This window comes from Plecotus auritus (assembly GCF_963455305.1).
Source record: "Plecotus auritus genome assembly, chromosome: 6".
Classification (NCBI taxonomy): Eukaryota; Metazoa; Chordata; class Mammalia; order Chiroptera; family Vespertilionidae; genus Plecotus; species Plecotus auritus.
This window is the reverse complement of record NC_137773.1, coordinates 54,301,804-54,324,819: the sequence shown is the minus strand read 5'-3', so window position 1 is coordinate 54,324,819 and position 23,016 is coordinate 54,301,804. Positions and strand designations below refer to the sequence as shown.

General features: G+C 41.7%; 1 protein-coding gene across 9 annotated transcripts in view; it reads right to left on the bottom strand.

Annotated features, from left to right (window-relative positions):
* Positions 1-23,016, bottom strand: part of GAB1 (GRB2 associated binding protein 1) — a 120,388-nt gene that overhangs the window by 96,021 nt on the left and 1,351 nt on the right. For 3 of the 9 annotated variants that reach the window (XM_080676593.1, XM_080676595.1, XM_080676594.1), the window contains exon 1: positions 15,462-15,521. The exons of 5 other annotated variants lie outside the window; for them this stretch is intronic. The gene's annotated coding sequence lies outside the window, so the exon portion shown is untranslated. Of the gene's footprint in view, positions 1-15,461; positions 15,616-23,016 lie in introns of those variants that run through there. One more of the 9 variants, XM_080676596.1, reaches the window with a different exon arrangement.

Below are 23,016 nucleotides of genomic sequence, written 5' to 3'. Positions count from 1 at the left end.
TTGAGCCAGGCTGGCATCTTTATGATCTGAGCATCTACTAGGTAGGAGTTGACTCTACAGGCACCCTAGTTTAGCCTGTCTGTCCTGTTCCAACCATTTGTGTTCACAAGATAGGCTTGCAGAAAAGGTTCCCTAGCTAGGCTCACAGAAAGAGCTTCAGGACTAATTCTGCAAAGACAAAAAAACCGGCTGAGTAGGAACTCACACTCATCCAGGAGAGATTACCAAAAGCTATTTTTGAGACAAGTCTTCTGGTACATATTCTAAAAAAACACAAAAAGGTGGTGAAAAGGGAAGATCCAAGATTTCTGCAGAATTTTAAAAAATATTGTTGGGAGAGTAAGGAAAATATCCTAAATAGGATCTTTTAAAATGTTTTCCCTCCAAGAAGAAAAAGCAAGCATTTTATAGGCTCAAATCTCTATACTCTTCTCAGAAATTCCCACTGCTCTCTGGCAGGCCTCCTCATAGCCTCGCTTGGTTGGCAAATATTCAAATAGTATTATTCAAAATATGTTAATAAGGCTAACAGGGTGCTCCCATCACGTAGCCCCACCATCCCTTTCTTTGTGTGAACTGAACCTGTGCAGGTTAAAACAGGTGTGCCAAGCACTTGCTAAGTGAGATTACTGACTGTTGGCTCAAACACTGCCAATTTTAAATAGGCATTTACGGAGAATGGCTTTGCTCAAATGTATGCTGTCTTTAAAAATGAATGTTGTGATGGTCAAGTCACTCCCACTCCCATATTACCCTTTTGGTGTAAAAACATAAGCATTGGTGATTTACATTTTTAAGTACTATATTCAAAGTACCTTAAAATTCCAAGCCCTTTTACAAGTATTCTTTTTAAAATAATTCCCCAGTGAAATTCTTTTCAGTCTACAAATGAAGACATAGAAGTAGTAGTTATACATTGTGTAGATAATGATAACTGGAATCAAAAGCGGAACTCAGATATCTAATCACTTAACACAACTATCCAACAATTATCACTTCAGCACAATGTCAAGTATTTCTTTTGTGAACCACAAAGAAATCACAAAGCAACTAGTTACTCATTTTTGGTACATATTCTAAAAATCTCCCACAAAATCAGACTATTTTAAAATTTTCCTTCCTCTCCCCACCGCCACCCCCCCTCCGAAAGCATTTACTTGTTTCTTCATCCACACAGACATTCCACACATAGTCTGAATTTTAAAACTCAGGCTCTGCAGCTTCACTTTCAGTGGAACAGAAAGTGCTGGTCCCCCAAAAAACCTCAGCATCTCCCAGTTCCTAAATATCTTCCAGTTCCTAAATTAGCCCCCAGATCACCAGACCTTATGAAGGAAATCAGGACCTAGTATCTTAAGTTTAAAAGTTAAAGGAAGGTTGGAAGGAAGGTATAAATGGGACTGCACGCTTACCCAGGGTGACTCATTCTCATATGCTCAAGATTAAACTGAGCACTGAACCTAAGATCAGGAAAGAATTTTTCCTCGGGGCCAGAAAGGGGTGTGGGATTTCCAAATGTGCACTAAAGCAAGATCTTCTGTGTGGATCAGGTGAGCAAATCCCACATAATTAACTTCCTACTACCGGGCAGAAGCAAAAACAGGTGAGGTGCATACCTTCCCAATAAGTGTGGTAAATTTCACGTTATGTGTTTTTATCCACAATTAAAAATAAAAAAGGAGAGAGGTTGGCGTGAACTTACCATACTGGCATTGCTCTGAGGGGCAGTTAAAAATGTTCTTATAATGTCAGGTGTTTAAATTTTAGAAATTACACCAACCCATTGAAGGAGGTGGGTGTGGCCGATTGGGAATGGCATAGGGCTAGGCGGCAGGCAGCCATGTGTTCACATCTACATCTGCCTGCTGAAATCAGCTGGTCCTGGACTCAGGGTATTTCCAAGGCCTCAATTCCCTAGGCCGGTGGTCGGCAAACTCATTAGTCAACAGAGCCAAATATCAACAGTGCAACGATTGAAATTTCTTTTGAGAGCCAAATTTTTTAAACTTAAACTTCTTCTAATGCCACGTCTTCAAAATAGACTCGCCCAGGCTGTGGTATTTTGTGGAAGAGCCACACTCAAGGTGCCAAAGAGCCATGTGGCTCGCGAGCCGCAGTTTGCCGACCACGGACTTAGGGCCTCATTTCGCTATTAAGAATAGGAACAGTAAAAAAACTAAATAAAAACAGAATCGGAACAGTAAAGAAAGTTTTTCTCCTTTCATTCATTTAAGAAAAACTGGCCTTCATCTTCCTCGAGTCATTTTCTTCTCTTTAACTATTTCAATAAAAATCTCAAAAGTTATGAAAATTTATTCTGCTTTGGAAATACATGGTTTAGAAACACAACAGATTCTATTTGAAAACAGACGTGGATGCTTTCAAGGTTAGAACCTTATTTGAAAGATGAAAGTATTTCAATAGCCATGCTACATTTTCCCATAGTAAAAAACATGGGTTTCTCAACATACAACTACTTCTCCAACTTGGGAATAAAAACCACATTTGGTAAAAAATTTAGTATGCAAACAACCTATCATAAAAGACTATCTTTTAGTTGTTTAAGAATCACTGAAATAAGTAGTAGGGAGATATTAAACATTTATATGTTCTGAACATTAAAAATTATACCTTGAAACATAGGAATAATCAAAGTACCAAAATCTATGCATTTTAAGTGAACCTGTGTCTATTTTCTATTCAGATATAAGTAAAAATACAATTATTATAAAGCTAAATATGTATATTAACTTTCATGATAAACCTTATATAATTATTAAACAAACATTTCCCTTTATTAACTTATGCAAAGAGCAATAAATCTGTTCACTTATTTTATAACTTTTTTCTGTATGTTAAACCCAAACCAGAATGTTAAGTTAAAATATTCCCACTGAAAATTTCTAAGCTATATTTTTTATGATGCATTTGGATGACTACTTAACATACTGTTCTCCGTCAAAGCATTTATACTTGTTGTTAGCCAATATAAATATTCATTGGAAACATCTACCACCATGTTAAACAACATATGGGTTAAAATAAATTGTAGAAAAAAATCTGAAAAAAATAACTAAAAATAGTAAGAAGAAAAGAGGTTTACCAAGTGTATGGTTTAGAAAACATATGCAAGCAAGAAAATAAGGTTACCGGAAATGAAGAGAGTTAATCGTGAGCCTAGCCTTCATTCTTTGTTCAGGATAGAAGTCACAGGAATCTAGCCATTCCTCGTTGCCAGAGTTAAATGGTTGCAGCTGGTTCTGGGTCTCCACCACCATCAGCAACAGCCCTTCTATTATTCACTTCAGGAGCGAAGTGATCTACTAACCAAATGTACTTGGACTGTCAGTGTAATAAGAGGGTGTGGTAGAGACTTCATATAATAACAATAATGAGGGACTTCCGGTCAAGATGGCAGAGTAGGGAAAAACAGATAAAGAGCTCTCCAGACAAGAAAAAGCTAAAGGAGTTCATCACTATCAAACCAGTATTACAAGAAATGTTGCCCAGCTTGTGTGGCTCAGTGGTTGAGCATTGACCTATGAACCAGAAGGTCACAGTTTGATTCCTGGTCAGGGCACATGCCTGGATAGCGGGCTTGATCCCCAGTGTGGGGTGTGCAGGAGGCAGCCAATCAATGATTCTCTCTCATCATTCATGTTTGTCTCTCTCCCTCTTTCCCTTTCTTCCTCTCTGAAATCAATAAAAACACATTTTAAAAAATAAAAATAAATAATGAAAAAGAAATGTTAAAGGGACTTATTTAAGAAGGAGGGAAAAAGATTTTAAAACATGAATAATAAAATGGCAATTAACCACATACCTATCAATAATTACTTTAAATATAAATGAATTAAATACTGCAATCAAAAGATTTAGGGTAGCTAAATTGATAAGAAAACAAGACCCTCACATATGCTGTCTACAAGAGGCCTACTTTGATCGAAAGACACACAGCCTGAAAGTAAAGGGATGGAAAAAGATATTTCATGTAAATGAAAAGCAAACAAAACAAAAGGCTGGGGTAGCAATACTTATATCAGATGAAATCAACTTTAAAACAAAGGCTATAACAAGAGACAAAAAGGAACTAGCAATTCCACTTCTGGGTATGTATTCAAAGAAACCCAATTTGAAAGACATGTACATCCTTATATTCAATGTAGCAAGAAGTGGTGGCAACCTAAGGGTCCATTGATAGAGGAATGGATAGAGAAGAGGTGGTACATATCCTACATAATAAAGTGCTAATATGCTAATGGTCATGATGCCCTCACGCTGTAACGACTGTTCAGCAGGAGGCTGCGTGCACGGTGGGGCAGAACTGCCATGTTGCTCCAGAGATGGGGTGGAAGTGGGGAGGCGCCTGGAGGAGGTGGGACCATCCCGTGGCAGGGAGGGCAGGGGTGAGAGCCCATAGCACCCCTGACCAGTCCTTCGCCACCCACTGCTCGCACTCAGTGTGCCCGCCGCCCACCTGCCAGGGGGAGGAGCACAGCACACGCACCACCAGGAAGCAGTGATAGAAACTCTGCAGCAGGCGGGAGGCTTCCACGCTCTCCTCCTGCGTCATGACGGGTCAGAGCTGCTGCATTGCTCCGGTTACTTTGGAGAGAGGGCAGAAGCAGGGAGGCACCAGAGGAGGCAGGACCAGCCTGAAGTGACTCGCAGGACTGAGGGCGGGGCTTGAAGTGGCCAGAGAAGGCAAGAGGGGTCGGGGGTGGGGCCGGGCGCACTCTAGCTCTGGGTGGAGAGATTAGGGTGTCAAGGCAGGGCGGCAGGTGGGTGGACAGGGCACGTGAGGGTGGGTGGGGCTGCGCAATTTCATGCACCGGGTCACTAGTACTAGTATAAAATGGAATATTATTGAGCTATAAAAGAGAATAAAATCTTGCTACGGTACTTGCATCAACATGGAGTGACCTAGAGAAAGTAATGTAAGTGAAATAAGTGAGACAGAGGAAGACAAATACCATATGATTTCACTTATATGTGGAAACCAAGAAACAAAATAAAGGAATAAACAAAACAGAAACAAACTCATAGATACAGAGAACACTTCGATGGTTCCCAGATGGGAGGAGCTGGGGGGATGGGTGAAAATAGGAAAGAGATTAAGATGTTCAAACTGTCAGTTATAAAAACAGTCATAAGGCTGTAAAGTACAGCATATGGGGTACAGTCAATAATCCTAATATATAAAAAGCCAGGGGCCGTCATGACTGAAACAACCAGACGGACAACTGAACAGCAGGCTGCGTGTGGCAACCAGGCCGGCAGGGGGGCAGTTGGGGGTGACCAGGCTGGCAGGGGGACAGTTGGGGGTGACCAGGCCGGCAGGGGGAGGGGCAGTTGGGGGTGACCAGGCTGGCAGGGGGGCAGTTGGGGGTGACCAGGCTGGCAGGGGGGGGGGGCAGTGAGGGGCAACCAGGCTGGCAGGGGGGGCAGTGAGGGGTGACCAGGCCAGTGGGGGGGGGGCAGTTGGGGGTGATCAGGCCAGCAGGCAGAGGTGGTTAGGGTTGATCAGGCTGGCAGGGGGGGCAGTTAGAGGTAATAAGGCAGGCAGGTGAGCAGTTAGGAGCCAACGGTCCCGGATTGTGAAAGGGACATCTGACTGCCAGTTTAGGCCCGATCCCCAGGACTGGGCCTAAACCGACAATCAGACATCCCCCTAGGGGTCCTGGACTGAAGAGGGAGCAGGCTGGGCTGAGGGGACCACCCCCCGTGCACAATTTCGTGCACCGGGCCTCTAGTATTGTAATAACTATGTATGGTGTTAGATGGGTACTAGACTTATTGGCATGATCACTTCATAAGTTATATAAATACTAATCACTATGTTGTATACCTGAAACTAATATAATATTGTATATCAACTGTAATTGAGAAATAAACAGTTATCAAAAAATAATATCAATAATGATACTCACCACTTACAAAGGAGATAGGAAGATCCTATAAGAGCTTGTGGGCAGCCCTAACCAGTTTGGCTTAGTGGATAGAGCATCAGCCTGTGGACTGAAGGGTCCCAGGTTGGATTCCGGTCAAGGGCATGTACCTTGGTTGCAGGCACATCCCTAGTAGGAGGTGTGCAGGAGGCAGCTGATCGATGTTTCTCTCTCATCGATGTTTCTAACTCTCTATCCCTCTCCCTTCCACTCTGTAAAAAATCAATAAAATATATTTAAAAAAAAAAAAAAGAGCTTGTGGGCAGATGGGCGTTGCATAGTATCTCAGAGGCTCAAGTAAAAGAAATGGAGAAGAGAGAGAGAGCATGGAGGATTGCAAAAAGGAAGGGAGGGAGGAAAGATTAGCAAACTAGTGATGAAATGGTCTGCAGTATAATCTAGGTTCCTAGCATGGAAAAGGAACACTTTGACACAGAGATGGCGAGGGTAGAGTAAAGGTAAAAACGAACACTTTGATGAAGAGACACAGCAATTAGTGAATGATTTAATAAAAGTTAATGAGAGTCATTTTTATAACTAACTCCCCAAATTCCTCTTACTTTAGGCGAGGAGTGTGTCAAGATCTTTCTGCAAGGTAACTGAAAAAAAACCCGTAAAGTACCCCTAAGGAAATAATATGTCAAAAAATATGATAGCTTTCTAGAAACAAAGTTCAGTGGATAGTTGAATATCAAACCCTTTACTTTAGTCCGCTGCTGGGATTAAGCAACCATTCCTACTTCCCAGATGGGAGGAAGAGCTGGGGGGATGGGTGAAAATAGGGAAGGGATTAAGATGTGGTTCCATGTCTTGACCAACATTCTAAACAAGAGTCTGTTTTGCCTGTCTCTCTCTTTTGCTTTCTTCCTCTAAAATGGATTTTAAAATCAAGTTTAGGTTAAAAGAGATAGATAAAGAAGAGGTGGTACATATATAAAACTAGAGGCTCAGTGCATGGATTCATGCATTGGTGGGGTCCCTTGGCCTGGCCTGTGCCCTCTTGCAATTCAGGACCCCTTGGGGGATGTCGGACTGCCAATTTCAGCTCGATCCCTGCAGGCCAGGCCGAGGGACCCCACCTGTGCACGAATCTGTGCACTGGGCCTCTAGTATGCATATAAGATCTTTGGTTAATCTCTTACTGCCCTTCTTCCTCCCCCCTTCCCTCTGAGATTCATCAGTCTGTTCCATGTTTCCATGCCTGTGCGTTGAGTGTCTGCCCCCTTGTGGTCAGCGCACGTCATAGCTACCGGTCAAATGGTCGAACAGTCAGAAGGTCACTTAGGCTTTTATATATATAGATAGATGGGATATTACTGAGCCATAAAAGAGAACAAAATCTTGCCATCAGCGACAACATGGATTGACCTAGAAGAAGTTATGCTAAGTGAAATAAGTAAGACAGAGAAAGGGGGGAGTGGGGGGGAGCAAGAGAACTTCTTTAGTCAAGTACAACTACTTTGGTGCTCTTACAAATCAAAAACATCTCAACTAACCAAAACTTTGGGCCAACCAGACCTGTAATATAAAGACAATGGGGAAAGAATGTTTGAAAGCATAACTAGTCCAGGAAATCTGGACTGTATTACAATAATATGTTTTCAGATCCAATAACCAGAAATCTGGTAAAGAGCTAATCAACCCGTTTTCATTTCTCCTCTTCATTTTTAAGTCAATCACAAGCTCGATCCAGGAACATACACTCTTTAAAATCAATACCTACATAATACCATCCTTATTTAATAAAGCCTTTGAGTTTCTTGCCAATAGTTAGGTACTTTCTCATAGTCTAAACTTTCTAAAAATTCCCTTTCACTTTTGTCATCCTCTAAATATGTCATTAGGAGACAGTTTGATCAAAATCACTGCTAGAAAACATTAAGCACATATCTTTTTAATCATTATAGCATATTTCCCTTATCTCACAGAAGAGAGACTAAATTACTTTCTGAATTTTGGTTCTTATCTCCCTCTTCCACTCTTTGTATGAATTTGCTTCCATTGGATTTTCTTCCTTCTCTCTTTTTCCCTCCACGCTCAATTCAGGATTTCTCCAAGTATAATTTAAGGACCACCTACATCAGAATCAGCAGGGGTGTGGATTAGAAAATGTAATTTCTGGGCTTCTACCAAGATTTACTAAAAATATCAGAAGGTGGGTAGGGCTCATGAACCTTCGTTTTACGTACAGATTAGGGACTATAGTCAATAGTATTGTAATAACTTTGTACAGTGACAGCTGGTTACTAGATTTATTGCAGTGATCACTGCAAAGGGTTATAAATGTTGAATAACTATGTGTACACCAGAAACTCATTTACTATTGCATGTCAAGTATACTTTAATTTTTAAAAAGAGAAGTGAATGAAAAGAACTGGGGGCGGGGGGGCAGGATCTTCATTTTAGAAGTTACCCAGGTGATTGTTATACACGCTGAAGTTTTGAGGACTACTGACCCAAATCCTTGACTCTCCCCAAACCAAAAGACATAGGGACTCTGCCACGCTATATATTAAGTACCATCAGAGCATCTGAAAAGAGAGAGCATGGTGGTGGCTCTCTCTTCACTTTCCTTTTAAAACACAGATAGAAGAAGCAAGAAAGCATAGAGAGTACATCAGGAACTGAATGTGAGACATCAGCATAAATGCAGACCCGTCAGCCCTGCTCTGTGGCTACTGCCAATTACAGTAGCCAGCCCTGCAAGAGGAGCGAATACATGTAATTTATAAAAAGTAAACAAGCTGGACGGCTTGTGAACAATGAATGGTGATATTCAAGCCAAGAGGTAATAAAAAACATGAAGAAATGACTCAGCATCCCCCCTCCCCACCCAGACAACAATTGGTTATACTCCAGCTAGAATTAGCAAGGGCAAAATGAGTATTTGGGTAATGACTTAAATGACAACAGACGGTTTGAGAGAGATTTTGTCGATCATTTAAGCCCGTGTGAAAGGGTCACACAGCACTAACCTCCGGTGTTCAAAAGCTCAGTCACCTTGATGACTGCTTTTCGCAACCTTATTGAAGTCAGAAAAGTAAATGTTCGGTTCCAGTGTTACAACACAATCCTGTACCTATTTATGGCTTTCAAAGGCAACCCAGGGAAATAAACTAAATACATAATACAGATACAGGAACCAAGTGTTATGAAGGATCCCCCTACAGAAATGTTCCGCAACTTCAGCACCACCAACTTCAGCACCATCGGCACTCTGCCCTGGTAATTGTTTGCTGTGGGGGCAGTCTTGCACACTGTGGCAGGTTTAGCAGCCTCCCTGACCTTTACCTACTAACAGCCAGTAGTACCCCTATTTGTGACAACTAAAAATGCCTCCAGACATTGCCAAATATCCCCAGTAAGGGCAAAATCACCTCCCCACTCCCATTAAAAAACACAGAATGTGGACACAGACAATGGGGTGGTGAGGGCCTGGTGTGTGTGAGGGTGGGCTGGGGGGGCGGGGGGGGGGGATGCAGGGGGAAGGACCAGAAAGGGCTGGAAGAGGTTAATGGGGGGAAAAGGAGGACCTATGTAATACTTTCAACAATAAAGATTAAAAAAAAAAACCATACACACAGAAACATCATGAACAGCTCATAGAACATATTTTTCACATCATGATTTTTGCTCTTAAATATATACGTGTGTGTGTGTGTGTGTATATATATATATCACTTTTTATCACCCTATTTTCCATTATCAGGGACTAAAATGCAAAATCTTACTATTGTTTTAGTAAGCTATCCAAGCGATTACAGAAGTGCCACATTACAAAATAACTGAGTGGGCTCCTCACCCTTCCTGGTCACAATCAGTCAGTTGACTCTCCAACGTATTTTTGTCCATTTAACAGGAGGCACAGTGCTAGGGCCCATGAGGCTTACAGGAGCCCACAAAAAATGTTTTAATATTAATTTCTTTTAAAATCAGAATTAATAATGAATACAGGGAGTCCAAAATTTATGATGGTTTAACTCTGAATTTTTCAACATTATGATGGTGCAAAAGCTACCCACCTTCAGTAAAAACAGTACTTCAATTTTGTTTTTCCATTTATTACTTTTGGCACTTTATTGAAAAACATCTTTTATCAGTAAATGTGTTTGCTGTGCCAGCAAGCCAAAACTAAGAAGAAATATTTTTCTTTCCTTTCCTTTTCTATTATTGTCTAAAGTTTTACACATGTCTCCTTTTTAGTACTTCAAATTTTTATCTTTTCCCAGACTAGCGATAATCGGTAAAATACACTCTCATGATGCTGGACCGCGACAACGAGCGCAGCAACCCGTCAACCAGGCGATCAGCAGGGTGAACACCCCACACTCTGCAGGGGACTGTGCTGCCAGTGATTCTGGATATTGTGTTCTGAGCACGTTTCAGGTAGGCTAGGCCAAGCTATGGTGTTCAGTAGGTAAGATCAGTGGTCAGCGAACTCATTAGTCAACAGAGCCAAATATCAACAGTACAACGATTGAAATTTCTTTTGAGAGCCAAATTTTTTAAACTTAAACTATAAAGGTAGGTACATTGTTATTAACTTAATGAGGGTACTCCTAAGCTGGCCTTTGCTAAAAACTCAAGGGGCCAAAGAGCCGCATGTGGCTCGCGAGCCACAGTTTGCCGACCACTGGGTTAGATGAATTAAATACATTTTCAACCTGATTTATTATACCTCTGTATAATAAAAATAATAAAGATATAATACTAAAACCAGCTTAGAACATATTCATCTTTATACTGGTGCAGTTGCAAAATATAATGTTTATTCTATCGTTTTAGAGGTGGGGGAGGGCGTGAAGGCAAAAGTACCAGAGGTTCGAAAACATCACGATGTGGCCCCGCCATCTCATGGGGAAATAAGGATTTAAAAGAAGCAAGTACAATCAGGTGTGACAGGGGTTGTGCTGAGAATCAAAGGACAATACAGATGCTCCGGCCCACTGTGTGTATGTGTGAGATTGAAGGTGGTGGTGGGAGTTCAGGGAAGGCTCGTTGGGCTTTCTTGAGGGCAGAACAGCTTCGAACTGAGGAATGGTATTATCAGATTTGTGTTCAGGAAGGCCAATCTGGATGCCTTGATAAGGGCAGGTTGTGGGGAGGGGCAAGAATGGAAGTAGGAAGACCAACTGGCTATTGCAGCAATCCAGAAGAAAGGCAAAATAGCTTTGGCAACAGAAGGGCCAGTAAGTATAGAGATATTTGGGAGGTAAACTGATGGAATCTGGCCACTGAGTGTGGAGAATGAGGAAGGGACAACAAAGAAAACCTTCTGGCTGAAGCCACAAGACAAGAGATGGTGGTGCGACTGACAGAGGGAGCAGTAAGAAGACCAGGTAGGGACAGGCTGGGAAGACCTGCTGTGGACATGCTGACTGAGTTGCTGTAGGCTCTCTAAGCAGTTACACGGATCTCAGCAGATCCGAAGATATGGAGTGAGAAAAGGGATGAGATAGAATCTTCGAATCATCAGCCTATATATAAATTCAGAGGCATTTCAGATCCAGAGATGGGCTTTAAAGGTTAGAAAACGTGCAAGGTTATAATAACATTTGCATCCAGGTTTGTATGGATTCTGCAGAAACTGAGTGCCCAGAGCTTTTATCAAGTTTTCAGAGTTCGTGAACTCACAACAGATGAAGAACCACTAACAGTGTGAGATAGAAGAGACCATCCAGGGAGACCACTAGAACCCGCAGGAACTCCAACACTTAAGGAAACCAGATCCCGGCATCAGGGAGGCACAGGAAAGAACACATTTTGAGAAGAGGGGTTGGTCATTTCCATCAGGAGTTTCATAAAAAATAAGAACCGAAAAGTTCAAATCTAGCTCTGTTCGATTTGGCAACAAGAGTGGTGGAAAAGAACTCAGGCTATATTCTGTTATGAAATAAGTGGCAGGTGAGGAAGAAGGGATAGCCAAGTGCACAAAACTCACTCGAGAGTCTGGCTGGAAAAGGGAGGAACAGAGTCCCCATCCAGCCCCATCTTTGAAAACTGAATCTGTCTTTTAAGGTCCTGGTGAAATCTCTCCACCACCTTCATTAAGCCTTCAGAGAGTCCCTGAATTCACCTCCCTCTGCTGAATTCTTCTGGACCTTCGTCTCACACACTCCTGATCATAATATAATTTGCAGCACTGAATGCATCCTAAGTCCCTAGTAGCATATAAACTCCTGAAGTGTGGAGACAGTGCCCTCTTGGTCCTCTTCTTCTGAATTCTTCTCCACAGACATCCCCTCAGTGACTGAAGGATCTGACCTGAGTGGTGAGACATGTGGCCCTGCCAGAGCACTGGGTTACCTTGTATGACCTCCGACAAATCAATTAGTCTCCCAGAGGCCAAGTTTTATTCCCTGTGAAACAAGGAGTCTGGACTCAACTAGAGCAGGAGGAGATATGTATAACTGGAAAAGATATTCAATATAGCTATTGTTTTGGTGATACAAATCATAGAAAGTAAAACTGGATTAAAAGTCAAAGGACATTCAGCCCTAGTTGGTTTGGCTCAGTAGGTAGAGTGTGGGCCTGTGGACCGAAGGGTCCCAGGTTCGATTCTGTTCAAGTTGGTTGCAGGCTCCTCCCCGGCCGGGCCCTGGTTGGGGCACGTGTAGGAGGCAACCAATCAATGTGTTTCTCTCACATAGATATTTCTCTCTGTCTACTCCCTCACTTCCACTCTCTCTAAATATCAATGAAAAAACATCCTCAGGTGAGGATTAAAAAAATAATAATAAAAATAAATTATTAAAAAAATGTCAAAGGACATTCAAACAGTTCCTTAGAGAGAAATGGGTAACAAAAGATTGAGAATCATTGGACAACATGATTTATGCTTTTAAGTTTAAACTTCTATAATTATTTGGTCATGTGGTTCAAGAGATTGTGCAAGGAACCCTGCGGTACATTTCAGACACAGAGGACAAATGCCATCTTTGTCCTCTGGAAATTAAAATCCTATTACAAACACCAAAGATTGGTCAATGAAGCCCCAATTTTCTCTGTAAACAAAGCATGTGTATACTGGTACACTTTCTACTTTGTATACTGTGGGTCATTATAAAAATCATCTACAAAAATATTTTTTAAAATATTGCTTTTCCTGTTTTGACTACTTGTTTAAATGAAGAGATCGGGGAAAAAAATACTATTCAACAGCACCAATTTAATTTTGCGCCACTTTCTTTGGAAATAAATGACCTATATACCCAGTGAAGGTTACTCAGAAAGCTTTGGCTGTATGAAACAGCATCACTAGGAACAAATTAGCTTCCCAAATATTTTGCATTCTTACTAGTTCAGTATTTCCTTTTACCTTTACTTCAAGCATTTAAACCTGAAATTGTCAGGGAGAATGTGTAAAATCCAATACTCTTCCACAACTTCAGGGTCAATTATAACTTTGCCACAGGGAAGGGGGTTCAGACAATACTTCCCTCAGCGAAATGAGGGGATCACTCCTCATCAAACTCAACTAACAGCACTGGAATTCAAAACACAGGAGGTATCCTTTTACCAAGTGTTTCTCTTCCCAAAGTCTCTTCCCAGAGTCAACCATTAAAGCACTTCTCTCCTGCCAATCCCTCCAACCAGAAGCACTTTCATCTTGGCTACTGGGAGACTCTGGCCAAGGCACTGATGGGAATGTGTGATGGGCTGGAGCTGAGAGAAAGCAAACCAGGTACTTAATTCTTTAATCAGGTAGTCATCTCAGGGAGGAGTTCTGCTCATCAGAAAGTGGCCTAACCACATTTCCCAATACAGTAGTAACTTAAAACTGAACTTCAGGAGAGAAAAACAACCTACATGCCTGTGGAACAATATTATTCCTAGTCTCCATTACCACAGTAGCGGGCTAGAGATGCCTCCCCCTTTAAGAGAAAAGGTGAAAGAATGTGTGTGTCAAGATTCTGACACACATACTTTGTGATGCTGGTGGCCAGGCTTATGTCACAGAGGAAGACGTGGAAACAAAGAGGAAAAGAGCCAGAGGGGAGGGATCCAGGGGACAAAGAATGCTTTTACCTTTCACCCACTTTAAAAAGTTAGCAATTAGAATTTTATAGCAATTGGCTAACTGGTGCATTAAATAATAAAGATGGCAACAGAAACAGATTGAATTCTCAGCCTCGTCCTGATGCTGTTGTCCTACATTTTCACTTCACGAAAGTGAACCTCTTAACTAACATTACATTCACCTGCCTATTTCGTGTGTACTAGCTAAACAATAATGACAAATATGCAATGCAACCAAGCAACCTGAGAGTTAAAAAGCTTTGATGTTGCCCTAACCCAGTGGTCGGCAAACTCATTAGTCAACAGGGCCAAATATCAACAGTACAACGATTGAAATTTCTTTTGAGAGCCAAATTTTTTAAACTTAAACTTCTTCTAACGCCACTTCTTCAAAACAGACTCGCCCAGGCTGTGGTATTTTGTGGAAGAGCCACACTCAAGGTGCCAAAGAGCCGCATGTGGCTCGCGAGCCGCAGTTTGCCGACCACAGACTTAGGGCCTCATTTCGCTATTAAGAATAGGAACAGTAAAAAAACTAAGTAAAAACAGAATAGGAACAGTAAAGAAAGTTTTTCTCCTTTCATTCATTTAAGAAAAACTGGCCTTCATCTTCCTCGAGTCATTTTCTTCTCTTTAACTATTTCAATAAAAATTCAGAAGAAGAGGACCAAGAGGGCACTGTCTTCACATTTCAGACTCACCCAGGCTGTGGTATTTTGTGGAAGAGCCACACTCAAGGGCCAAAGAGCCGCAAGTGGCTCGCGAACCACGGTTTGCCGACCACTGCCCTAAACAGTTTGGCTCAGTGGATAGAGCATTGGCCTGCAGACTCAAGGGTCCCAGGTTCGATTCCGGTCAAGGGCATGTACCTTGGTTGCGGGCACATACCCGAGCAGGAGGCAGCTGACCGATGTTTCTCAACGGACATGTCCTGCCCTTATTAGACTAGATGTCTTCCTGTCACTTTTCAAATGTAAAATGGAATTCTGATGTTTTCCTTTTTATGTGTGATGTTCTTAAAGAAGAACATATAAATACTGTTTTCAAAAACATTTAAACTACATGAGTCAAAACAAAGTAAAATAAATAAAAAAGGGAAAAGAAAAACAATGAACAGGATAGTTAAAGCAAAGTTTAGTATTTTTCTTCCTATAAAAATAATGTCCTAAAATTTTTTACATTTAAAAGAAATGTTTAGACTCTCAGTATATTGTTTTTAATTCATGGAACAATGTAGCCATGTTTTTTTCCTTTGGGACATTGTTTTGTTTTGTTTTTAACACACAGGGAATTACCTAGGCCAAGTATGAATTCAAAGTAAAAAGCTGGGAGAAAACAAAACCAAAAACGCCACTGTAAGAAAAACTCATGGTAAATTTGGCATTCTTTCCAATATGTAAAAATAAAGCTCAGCTTAGAAATATGATAAAAATGTCTGAAACGTGCACTCAGGAAAGAACAATTAAATGGTAGAAAAAAATTAAGATAACTCACATTTCCTCTTCTAGAAGCTCTTTTCTTTGCAACCTACAGCTTCATGTGCACTTTGCATATAGTAGCTCGGCTAAAAACAACCACATGGAAAATTTTTGCTCCAGATAACACTGCAGGACAGGGCTTGGCAGCTACAAGTTGTAATCAGAATGCTTCGAGAGCTCATGTAAGAGATAATGACCTCACATGCATTTCAGTGCACAGGCTCCACTGTTTGTTCACACAGCAGGCTGTGTCCAACCTCATACGCATTCAGCAATGAGAATTTTCCTCTCAGGTAGGGGAATCTTGCTCCTATGAGTAAAACTATTGCTTAAAATATAAAAGAGTATTTTCCCCCCAGGTAAGGCATTCTTGTGTTACATACATACAAGCCTGGAATGGTCAAAAACTTCCAGTTCCTAGAGTGACTTTTCCCAGTAATTCCACAGGCTCCAATTCCTCCTACAATGCATTAAGGTTCTGCAGCCACTAAGTTGGCAACTGAAGAGGCTACTTATTTAATGGATGTAGAAATCAGTACAAAGAGCCACTTTCCCCCAGGAGTAATCGAAAGAAGAAAAGAATGCTAACGTTATTTGTGCTTGTAGCAGCAGTGGGGGGTGGGGGGAGAAGGGGACCTGGGAATTGATAAGTTTCCTTTTTTTCCAGTGGACAGAGATAAAAGGAGTCACAGAAATGTGGTGACTGCAATCCAAGTTCAAATGGCAAATTCAAACGGAGCTCTAACTTCGTGGAAATTAGCCACCGTGTTAATGCAAGGAATGTGAAATGAGAGAAACCCCTCCATCAACAGTCAGCTGGGGGTTTAATGTGATCCAATGGGGTTATTCTCTTTCCTCCAGCACTAGCTGGCACTCCCACAGCTGGGCTAAGATGGCTTCCAAAGTCCAAAATAAGAGGCTAGCCCAAGGCAGGCGCTGGCCCTCCTGCTGGAACTCAGAAGCAAATGAATCAAAGGCTCTTTTATTCTCCCTCCCACCAGAACATGCTCCCTCTCTGTTGCAAACTAAACGCTTGCCAGAATGAATTCTTTAGCTCAAAACAGACATAAAGAAATCTTCACTAACACATGTCCCTTGGAATGTTAATGAGTTCAGGTGACCAAACACGGTGCTTTGTTTGTTTCTAGTCTGAGACATAAAATTCACTTGCGGTCCGGATCCCATCAGGAGCATTAGGTCACAGCAGAAACAGAAACTTCTGGAACCACAAGTACAGCCCCATCCAAACTCCATGTATGAACCTGAGGTGTTCTGAAGCCATTCTCCTCTTGAGGGTATCTGATCTCAACACAAATTCTTCGTTCTTCCTTGAAAATCAGACTTCCCTTATGACTTTGCTATTTCTACCAGCAGTATCTCAATTCTTCCAAGAACTGAACCTGAAATTCATTTCTGAAGTTTTCCTGGCAGCCTCCCACCCACTACCCCCTCAGTCTGAACTGTTAAGCAATTATTATCTGTATCATTTCATTTGGCGGTTAATCATATGTGGCCTTATAACAAGTCTTATAAAACCATTTATATGTACGTGCATTAATTACAGTTTGTCTTCACAAATAGATTAGAAACTCCTTAAGGGCAGGGCGTGGGCCTTTCCCTCCATTGTATTCCCCACATGGCACAGTGCAAAAGCTCCAGAAATACCTGTTCATTTATTTATTCAGTCAACAGAGATTGGTTGTGCTTACCTGGTGCTCAGCACCCGGCACAGAAACTGCCTGCCTGGTGCTCAGTGAGCCTGCATTTCTATTAAGCACAACACCCAGAGTCCCCAAAGAACCTCTGCTTGAGCAGTTCCCAATAGTTACTAAACTATTTAAAAGGACACAATAAATAATACTTATTTCCCCAAAAGGCCTATTGAGAAGCTCCTCATCTGCCTCTATCTCCCAAGGAAATGTCTGACAGGATGAATGTAAAACCTGCAAGAGTTTAGAATGTAGATTTATTACCCCTTCCCCATTTTATAGAAAAGGAAACTGAGGATTCGATGGGGCAAAAGATCACCTGGGCAGCGGCAAAGTCAAGTCAAATTCTGGGTCCTGACACTCATTCCGGGGTTTCTTACACGGTAGCACCATTTACCCAAAACCGTTGAAAACAAAGTCTACCCGTTGCCTCCTTTCTCCTGTATTAGTAGCTGTAAGAAAATCAGAGTGCTGGCACTTAATGTTTTGCATCTATCACCTCTTAAAATTCCTCAATCTGCAAATCGTCAAGACCTCATTATATTTTTCATGTTGACTCCAAAAGGCGGAATTTTATTTAGCCTTAAAAAGTGCTTTGTTATTATATTTCCTTCAGATTTTTAAAGCAGACTTATAGTAACAAAACACTGAAAGAACCAATTCAGCTGCCAGCCAGATTATCCTAGTCTCTTGACATATTATGTTTTGTTCAAAGAGGATCTTTTTTAAAAATTTAAAAACAAATTTTTAGAACAGCAGAACTCTAAAACTACCTTCCAAACGGATATTCCTTCCTAATGGTAATTTTGAATCCCAAAAGACAAGCAGACTCAGGAACTCAGCCAGTTTCACGTGGAGTTTTGTACTCATCGTTAAGCCCAGGCACAATGAAAGAATTAGCTCCCATTAACTATCATAAAGGCTTAATGCAATTGGTAGTTGTTGATCTTTGTTAATAGAAACAATGTTCAGGCCACAATGGAAAAGGTAAAAACAAAAACAAAAAACAAAAAACACATTTGGAATTTTAATGGAATGTTTACTAACATGGGCAGTGGTCGGCAAACTGCGGCTCGCGAGCCACATGCGGCTCTTTGGCCCCTTGAGTGTGGCTCTTCCACAAAATACCACGGCCTGGGCGAGTCTATTTTGAAGAAGTGGCCTTAGAAGTTTAGGTTTAAAAAATTTGGCTCTCAAAAGAAATTTCAATCGTTGTACTGTTGATATTTGGCTCTGTTGACTAATGAGTTTGTCGACCACTGAACATGGGGATTGCAAGAAAAAAATTTTCTTCAACAGAATAATTTTGTTACTCATTCACTGTAAGCAAAAGTTCCAGAATCCATTGATTGCTTCTGTTAATTGCCAAAAGGGGCAGGAAGAGCTTCCAGACATCTTTGTTGTAGTGACACGACCGAACAGAGACTTAATGCTTAGCACAGATCCCAGGCTGTCCTTGAACCAAGGAGATGTTGCTACTCTGGCTGCCCATGCCCCTCTCCGTGTAAGATGTCAGGTGCCCACTCAGAGGAAGAGGCTATTTCTGTTTCTAGGCCCATTTCCAGTACAGGGGGCGGGGGTGGGGGAGGGGGAATGGGGGTGCGGGGGGGGGATATGCGTTCTGGAAGACCAGACAATAACCATCCTCTTAAATGACAGCTGAAGAGCAGCAGAAGCCAAGCTCAGTGCAGATTATACACCCGAGAACTGGCTGAGTTCTTGCTCCCAGGCTGGCTGGCAGCTAACAGGCCACCTTGTCCAGGCCTCAGAAGCAGGTTCTCCTGCTGAGATTGCACACCTGCCCAATGCTGACAGCTGGGCCGTGGAGGAGCCCAAACTTGGTGTCCAGGCTTAAGGCAGGCCAGAGGGCAGCTCCTCCTGCAGGGAGATGGTGATAGCCAGCTGGCGTGAATCAGTCCTTTGTTTCCAGACTTACATTTTATCTCAGCTAAAATTTCAAGTTCTGATGAAAAGTCCACCATTATTTCAAGTGGCTGATTTGTCTTTATTTTATTTATTACTTTTTTAAAAAAATACATTTTTATTGATTTCAGAGGGGAAGGGAGAGGGAGAGAGAGAAATATCAATGATGAGAGAGAATCATGGATCAGCTGCCTCCTGCACACCCCCTACTGGGGATTGAGCCCATCACCCAGGCATGTGCCCTGACTGGGAATCAAACTATAACCTCCTGGTTCATGGGTCCATGCTTAACCACTGAACTACACCAGCCAGGCAAATGGCTGATTTGTCTTTAAATAACTCTTTAAAAATCTGAGCACAACTGTTGAATGTATACCACCAAGAGTTTGTTTTCTATATCCCTTAGTGGTGGTGATCTGTATATGATTCCACTCAGATCCTTAAAAGTAAAAAAGCAGCTGTTTAATATATAACACAGGACAAAAACAACACAGTAGCAGCAAAACTGAAAAAAAGCATGTAAAATTTCACCTCCATCTTAGTAGACTTTAAAAAATTCAGAGAGAATAAAACACATATAAGAGATTCTTACCCTTTTTCAAATAAAGATAGAAAAGATTACAAAGAGACAAAAGGCTAAGGAATCCGCTAAGGACTCCAGGCTTGCACTTACTTTCTTTTATGCCACTTTCACTTAGTTTAGGAAATTCAAGAAAAGTTTCCTTATCAGATGAACACACCAGCATGCAAAAATAATACTGCTTGCGTGTCAACAGTGAACATAAAATGAAGTTGTACATGGAATGCACTGGGGCCATAACTTGAGATGACTTTAGAGATAAAACTGTCACTTAATAGCCCTTTCGGATCATCTTAATGTTGGGACTACCCTATAAATACTATAAACAACAAGACAACTGTCAAAGTCCCATGGGCCAAACGTTTCCCAAAAGAATCAATACTCAAACTCAAACTCCCTGAAGTCTCCTTTAACAATTACAATACCATGCATCCAAGTATCTTTTCACAGCAAATCCATTCATTCAAACCATTATCAAGCTCCAGCTGGGTAGCTCAGTTGGTTGGAGCTTTGTTCAGGACACCAAAAGGTTGCAGGTTTGATTCCAGGTCAGGGCACATACCTAGGTTGTGGGTTCAATCCCAGCAATCAATCATGTTTATCTCTCACATCTCTCTCTCTCTCTCAAAATCAATAAACATATCATTGGCTGAGGAGTAAAAAAAAAAAAATTATTAAGCAACTGTTTGCCTATTCGGTGACCAACTAAGTTTCCTTCTATCCAGAAAACAAAGATTTCACATGAAAAGAAAACAAGTATAGGAAATGCATAAATGCATGCCTATATCTTTGAGGATCAAAGCTACTTTAGCAAAAGCAATCTAAACTGGATACCAAAGCCAAAAGATCAATAATCTGAGATTTTCAAAATATTCTGGGCAACCAACATGGCAGCTAAAATACACACACAAGCTTCATTTTAACTTGTAATACCCTAGTCACCCTCTTGGACCCCTCGATTCTGACAGCCAGCCTGCCCACTGTCTTCCTGGGCCATCTCCATGTACTTCACTAATGTGTAAAGAAACACTAATAGCCCAGCCGGTTTGGCTCAGTGGATAGAGCATCAGCCTGTAGACTGAGGGGTCCCAGGTTTGATTCCAATCAAGGGCACATGCCAAGGTTCAGGTTGCGACTTGATCCCCAGTAGGGGGCGTGCAGGAGGCAGCCGATCAATGATTCTCTCTCATCATTGATGTTTCTATCTCTCTCTCCCTGTCCCTTCCTCTCAGAAATCATTAAAACTATGTTAAAAACAACAACACCAAAACACTAATATTCCACTAGGCAAGAAAAACTCAGCCTCCCTCCGGCTGTTAGGCAGATTGTTCCCCCTGTTGAAAACACAATTTAGGGAGCCCACTGTCTCTCTAAAGTACTCCCAGGGTTTCAGACTACACTGAGCTTTTTCCTCCAAACATCTATTAAAAAACAACAACAACAACAACAACAGCACTCAGCTTGGGAACACAGTTAAAAATCACTCTGCATGGTCTGCTCACTATACTTTGTCTCATCTCCCCATAGACTCAGAAAGCCACTTGAAAGGTCTTGTTCCTTTAGCAATGCTCGCCTAAGCCACACTCCACCTCTTCATTGCATTCTGAGCACATATTCACATGGACTCCTAGAAAATTATAACCTGAAAGGACCTTTAGAGATGGTCTAGTCTGAATTAACCAATCAGTCGGGCAGAACCAGGTTCAAATTCTGCCTCTGGCACATTCTAGTCATGTAGACTGTTTTCTTATCTGTAAAACAGAAATAAAGCTACCTCACAGAACTGTTGGAATGATCAAATGAAATAATTAACTTTTAAAATTTTTGGACTTTCCTTTTTTGGGGGGTTCCTGTGAAGACAATCTTTTTGGATGATTTTCTTCCTGGTTTATATTACATTCAATTGCAAGCCCAAAAGGCAGGCTTTACTTTTACTGTGTTTACTAGTCTTACGGTGCCTAGTCCAGTGCACAGCATCGTTTGAGAAAGCCATAGACCAACCATGTGAAAGAATGCATCAAACTTCTATTATCACTACCAATTTCAGAAAATAAATGTATGGTTCCTTAGTTCCCCCAAGAACCCACTCACTTTGGAGTAGGTGTTTCCTAAATGTGCCTTCTCAAAACAAATTCATTTCTTTATCTCTCTACTCCCTCTTCTTGCACGGGGTGGGGGTGGGGACACCCACTGCCTCTCTTAAATTTTTGGAATAAAGTTAGAATCTCTACCAGGATATTAAGGCAAACTGCGATAGGTGAGGTGAAGAGACAGAATTTAGAAGGAATCAAAATATCTGGAGAATTTTCTTAGGATTTGTGGCATCAAGTCCTTAAATGAGAATTACTTGTCTAGAACAAATTCTGGCAGAGAGTAAGAAACTCACTGGCCAGTTGTCAGTGAAACTACTAGTAAGTATTGCACTTCACTCCGTTTTGTGCAAGCAAGCAGTTACTAAAAGGATTAGCTTGATTCTGATACTGGGTATGGATATCCTTCAACAAGAAACACGTTCCTTTAGAAGTGTTGGCCCCTTGGTAGTAAATTTATATTAAAGGGGGCATAAATTTTGCTTTTGAAATGTATTTTACTAGGAAAATTTTGCTCCATATGCCAGGGCAAAAGTGCCATTTCTTTCCTTGGCGGGGGCGGGGGGGGGGGGGGGAGAGGGTGTGTGTGTGCAACGACCAAAGAAACAATGAGGGAGGAGCGAATAAGATCCCAGACCCCTGAAGAAGACACAAATTTCCACCAAAGTAGGTTGGTTCTTTCAAGGAATATTTTTCCTAACAGTTAAAACGGTTTAACACATAATCGGCATCTTGTATCAATTACACAAACACCATTTAAGCAACTCCGGTGGCCTGGGAAAAGACCACAGAAATCCTTACGAGCCTCAGCTGTCCCCTCCTGCGGGGCTTGACAGCGTGTCCAGGCGCCCAAACACCAGCCACTAGGCTCCCCCCAGCGCCTTCCTCTCGCAGCAAACTGCCAAGGCGCTTGGGCCAAACTCCAAAGTCGCTGGATTCAAACCGCGAAAATGTGAACCCCGCTAAGCAAACGGTAGGGCGCGTAATAACTTTTCATTCTTTCTCTTTTTGCAGATTTGAGATACTTGTGTCTAATGCCAACTTCCCAGGTCCACAGCCCTCTTCCCGGAACCCACATCAGGAGAAAGCAAGAGGGTGTGCAGACCAGAGAGCTGGATGACTTATACAACCTCTGCGGTTTTCCTACTGCGGGAAATTTAGTACACAGCAGCCCCATGATGATTCAATGCAAATATAAAGGAAGGAGAATGCTCTTCTCCCCGGCCCTGCTAAAAGAAGTAATAAAAGTCAGCGGGCGTTTAGCTGTTA